Genomic DNA, 6,000 nt, shown 5'->3' with positions numbered 1-6,000 from the left:
AGGAAGAGCAAGACAGAAGAATTTAGGAATGGGTATATAAGGAGAAAAGAGGGTGAAAAGACAAATAAGAATGGAAAATGAAAAGTTCTGATAATATTGTGCCTGGAAAATATAGACTGTCAAAGGCTCTGGAATATGTCACCTCCATGATCAGATAATGGAAATCTGATAAAGCGGTCAGCGAGAGAGAGAGAGAGAGAGAGAGAGAGAGAGAGAGAGAGAGAGAGAGAGAGAGAGAGAGAGAGAGAGAGAGAGAGAGAGAGAGAGAGAGAGAGAGAGAGAGTAATTGGAGGAGAGATGAGGAAAGCAGCTGTGAAAAGTGAGAGACGGCAACGCAAAAAAAAGAAGCATGGATTGGAGGGAAGAGAACAATCTGAAAATGATCTCTCGTGCAACAACGATCACAAGGCAACCAAGAGAGGAATTTTCCGTATATGTCCAGACCATTTTCTTCATACGAGTAGATATAAAATGAGAGAGAGAGAGAGAGAGAGAGAGAGAGAGAGAGAGAGAGAGAGAGAGAGAGAGAGAGAGAGAGAGAGAGAGAGAGAGAGAGAGAGAGAGAGAGAGAGAGAGAGAGAAATACAAAAATACAGAAACACAGTGAAAAAGAGCAGACAGACATACATACAGGGAGACAGGGAAAGGCAGATACAGACAGACACAGAAAAAAAACAGAACAGCGAGCCAAACAGACAGACACACATAACATACATACATGCATTCAGACAGACAGACAGGCAGAGAGAAAGACAAAGGCAGAAAAAGAAAGACAGACAGATTGATAGCAAGATAGAGAGACCGTGGGTTTTTATGTACCATTTCCTCATTTCACCTGCTTTTCGGGCTCATTAATCTCAGGTGAGTCGTTGCCTTCACCTTTGCTACCTGTGTCGGGCGTGAGGCGTGACCGCTGCTTCCCACCTGTTGCGCTTTTGACGGTTGAGAAGGGGAAGGCTGTTTCAACGTTTATATATATTACCACGTTTATATATGTTTCAACGTTTATCATTTTTTCTCCTCTCAAGAATTCTTTATATGTTCTTTGCAATCAGTGTGTTTTACGTTTTCTTTTACATTGTTTTTTGCTCTTTTAGTGTTGATGTATTTTTTATTTTCTATTTTTTATTCATATATAATACTTTTTTTCTTTTTTTCACAGGTAGGAGTGCACACGTCTCCACGGTTCTTCTCTTCGCTTGGCTTTAAGGTACATGTGTGTGTGTGTGTGTGTGTGTGTGTGTGTGTGTGTGTGTGTGTGTGTGTGTGTGTGTGTGTGTGTGTGTGTGTGTGTGTGTGTATAAAATTAATAGTCCCTCCTCCTCCTCCTCTCTTCGTTCTTCTTTTCCTTCTTCTTCTCTTCCTATTCCTCCTCCTCCTCCTCCTCCTCCTCCTCCTCCAAGTGATCTCAGCTGACCCTTAATGACCTTACCTCAAGACTCTGTAATTAGCAATCATCGCACGATTAAACGCAGGATTAGTAGCAGGAGGAGGAGGAGGAGGAGGAGGAGGAGGAGGAGAAGGAGAAGGAGAAGGAGTAGGAGGAGGAGGAGAAGGAAAATAGAACAGAGAAGGATAAAAATGATAAGATGAACAAGAAGAATCCGCCAAACCAGCGCACGCGATCAGGTTAACAGACCGTCTCTAGGCTTCCTTTATTGTCTTGATATTATTTTCTAGTGACCTCAATTTTCTATTTTAGGGAAGGGCAGAAGCCTGGCGTAACTCTTTCTCCCTTCCTGTCCTTCAGTCACCTTCAGGTTGGCTATATAAATCAAGCAGAACAGGACACCAAATGATTGACGGGAAGATATGTGGTGACTTCAATAGGACAGTAACATGCAATCCTGGGGACTTCAATAGTACAGTAAAACGTAATCTTTTTCTTATATACGAACCTGCAAAGCGAATACTAACTAGCAGGTATAATTATTAATGTAAAAACTGATGATGGTGATGATGATAATGATAAGGATGAGGATGAGGATGAAAATGAGAATGAGGCTGAGGAGGTAGAGGGGGAGGAAGATATCATAATGGATTTAATGAGTTGTGTTAGTAATTTGCGATAAAATGTTAATTGGTATGAGTTGGTAAAGAGAGATTTGATGTATAGCTCTCTCTCTCTCTCTCTCTCTCTCTCTCTCTCTCTCTCTCTCTCCAAATATCGGGAATTGGGGAGGGGTCTTAATTAAAGTCATTGAAGCATTTGACGAGAGGGAAGAGAACGTCAGAGAAGAAAAAAGCGTTTCAAAATATACTTAGCAATAATATAATCACCCATCAAGCATCTAATAAGACCTTATGGATCAGGGTACGGTAATTACTCAGTATCAATGAATACGATAATCACTCTCTGCTTTTACGTACGAATTTTACGAGGAAGGAGAGAGATAAGGAGCGGGAGGTGGATGAATCAGAAGGTAGTGGTTGGGGAGGGAATGGAAGAAAGAAAGAGATACCGAAAGAGGAAAGGAAAGTGAAGAGAAGGGAATACGGAAAAAAAACAAGATTAGCAAAAGAAGAGTTACAATGAAAGAAAGGAAAACTGGGAACAAAAGACGAAAAGGGTAGGAGATAAATAGCGGCAAAAGAGTGATAAAAAATAGAAGGGGTAAAAAGCACTGTAGGTATGATAGGAATAGGAGAAACTTTAACTGAAAAAAACTGAGTTGGAGAAGAAGAGAGAGAAGAAGAGTGATAATAAGAGTGTAAGAATAGTTAGAAAAGATAACAGCAAGTAAAGGAGAAGAGGACAGTTTATAGAGGGCGATAGGAAGAAGAGGGGAGGAAGGAGACGGGAGTGGAAGGATAGCGAACCAGGAAGAGAATTAGGCTTTAAGTAGGTAAGTATGGGGCGAGGGACTGCATTCTGTACCGTCTCCGCCAGTTCTTCTCCCCTGCACAGTTGCTGTCCATATACAGGGGCCTTGTCCGCCCTCGTATGGAGTATGCATGTCATGTGTGGGGGGGCTCCACTCACACAGCTCTTCTGGACAGATTGGAGGCTAAGGCTCTTCGTCTCATCAGCTCTCCTCCTCATACTGATAGTCTTCTACCTCTTAAATTCCGCCGCAATGTTGCCTCTCTTTCTATCTACTATCGATATTTCCACGCTGACTGCTCTTTTGAACTTGCTAACTGCATGCCTCCTCCCCTCCCGCGGCCCCGCTGCACTCGACTTTCTACTCATGCTCATCCCTATACTGTCCAAACCCCTTATGCAAGAGTTAAACAGCATCTTCACTCTTTCATCCTTCACGCTGGTAAACTCTGGAACAATCTTCCTTCATCTGTATTTCCTCCTGCCTACGACTTGAACTCTTTCAAGAGGAGTGTATCAGGACACCTCTCCTCCCGAAATTAACCTCTGATTTTGGACACTCCTTTAACCTCTGTTCGGGAGCAGTGAGTAGCGGGCCTTTTTTTCTTGTTTTTTCTTTGCGCCCTTGAGCTGTCTCCTTAGCTGTAAAAAAAAAGGGATAAAAGGAGTTTCTTGTTAATGAATGGACACGACGAGAATTTAGAAGAGGTTTAAAGGGGTGCTGTTGTTGTTGGTGGTGTTAGTATCCTTTATTTGATTTGCCATAGATGTTGATTTAGTTGATATTTTTAGGTGTACGTCTTCGTGTGTGTGTGTATGTGTGTGTGTGTGTGTGTGTGTGTGTCAAAATGGTAATTAGGTGTTTCAAAAGGGTGTACTTCTTCTTCTTCTTCTTCTTCTTTTTCTTCTTCTTCTTCTTCTTCCTCTTCTTCTTCTCGTCTATATTTGGAAGGATAAACATTCTGAAGAACTGAAGCGTGACAGTTAGATAAAGAAATGCAAATTATACAGAGAGAGAGAGAGAGAGAGAGAGAGAGAGAGAGAGAGAGAGAGAGAGGACATAAAAACCTGCTCGCCTTCCTAGGACAGGTGTAGAGAACAGGTTTGGAAGAAAGGAGGAACGTGTGTGTGTGTGTGTGTGTGTGTGTGTGTGTGTGTGTGTGTGTGTGTGTGTCGAAGAGAGAGAGAGAGAGAGAGAGAGAGAGAGAGAGAGAGTACACCTTTTATTGCTTTGATTTCGTTTTCTTTTGTCCTTGCATCCTCTGCGATGGGTGGAATCTCTTGTGACCTTATTAGGAGTTGTAGGAGGACCAGGTGGAGTAGAGAACGAGGAGGAGGAGGAGAAGGAGGAAGAGGAAGAGGAAGAGGAGGAGCAGGAGGAGGAGAAGGAGAAGGAGGAGGAGAAGAGAAAGAATGAAAATGAAGAGGAAGTGAAAAACATGAAAATAAAAATAAAACGGAAACGGAAAAGAAAAGAAAAAGAAAATAGAAAATGAAACGAAAGAAGAAGAGAAATTAGAAAATATAAAGAAGGAAAAAAAAGGAATTATAAGAAAAGGAAGGAAAGTAAAAAAGAAGAAAACGAAGAAAAAGAAGAAGAAGAAGAAGAAGAAGAAGAAGAAGAAGAAGAAGATGAAGAGCTATGGAAACATGATCATATGGAAGAGCAACCATCAGAAGGTCTTTTGTTGTCAGCGAGGCTTCCTGTTTTACGCTCGTCAAGACTGAAGGACATTACATGCAACTTTTCAGACCACGGAATAATCTGGCAATTTTTTTTTCTATCTTACGTTGCAAATAGCCGCCGAATGTGTCTTTCCACTCAACTTTTTGTCACTACTAAATTATGATTATGTTTTTTCTATTAATTTTAGAAAGGAATCACATCCCCTTGCGTTACTCCACTAATGTCTGAGAGCCATTTAAAAGCCCGTTTAGATGATGGGCAGAGAGTTTGAGGAAAGAAGGATCAGAAGAGGAGGAGGAGGAGGAGGAGGAGGAGGAGGAGGAGATCAATTAGACGCACAGGTAGAGTGTCATCCTTTTAGGGTATGGAGCGTGACGACGTTGAAGGTGATCCAAGTGGTAGTTGCAGTAGTAGTAGTAGTAGTAGTAGTAGTAGTAGTAGCAAAAATAGTAGTAGTAGTAGTAGTAGTAGTAGTAGAAGTCGTAGGCAGTGGATTGGGTTAACTTTACCTTTTTTGTCCTATGTTGCTGTTCATTGTAGAGGTGGAACACACACACACACACACATACACACACACACACAGACACACACACACACACACACACACACACACACACACACACACACACACACACACACACACACACACACCTTTGCTTTATATCTGAGCTCGACGTCATCTAAGATTGGTCTCTGAAATATACTTCCTTCTCTTCATCCTTCTGCTCCTCCTCCTTCTCCACACCATCCTCCTCCCCATTCTTCTCCTTCTTCTATACCCGACATTAGGTAAACGGTTGCGGTAAGCGGTGGAGGGAATAATTGTAGCTACACCCCTTCGTTACTCACTCAGAGATCTTGCTGCTGTATCGAAAAGAGGTCGAAATGATGAGGTGAGGCGATGAGGGGGCGATAGAATGTGATGTGGGGGTGAGAAGAATCTTGAATGTAGTGGTAAGGGAGTTTGTTTTTGAGTCTCAATTGTTGATACGTCCTCATCCAGGGCCGAGATACTAGTTTGTTGCCTTCTTGGGCCGAAGATGGAAGAGGGACGAAGAAATGGGGGGTTCGGGGAGGTGGGTAAAGGCGGTTTGTAGTAATCAAAGCGTCAGGGAAGAACAGTAGCGGGAAATTAAGGAAGAAGACAAGGTGAAGAAGGAGCAAGCAGGCGAGGTGAAGAAAAACAAAGAGGAGGAGGACTTTTAGTTAGAAATATGATATGAAGGAGAAAGATAAGTTGAAGGAGGAGAAGAAGGCGGAGTATTTGCTGAAGAAAAACAAAGAATAGTTATATGTAACCAACGAAAGATGATGAGAAGATGACGTAAGAAGCAGGCTTTGGAGCTGAACAAATCGTGGTTAAAAATATAGTTCAAAATAATAGAAAGATGGTGGAGGAAGAGGAGGAGAGAGACTATGAGTTACAAAAGAAGGATGAGGACCAACAGCTGTACAATTAAGTGCGAGAGAGGAAGACAAGGTGGAAGAG

The sequence above is a fragment of the Eriocheir sinensis genome, chromosome 28 (genome assembly GCF_024679095.1).
Source record: "Eriocheir sinensis breed Jianghai 21 chromosome 28, ASM2467909v1, whole genome shotgun sequence".
Taxonomy (NCBI): Eukaryota; Metazoa; Arthropoda; class Malacostraca; order Decapoda; family Varunidae; genus Eriocheir; species Eriocheir sinensis.
This window is presented reverse-complemented; position numbering follows the sequence as displayed.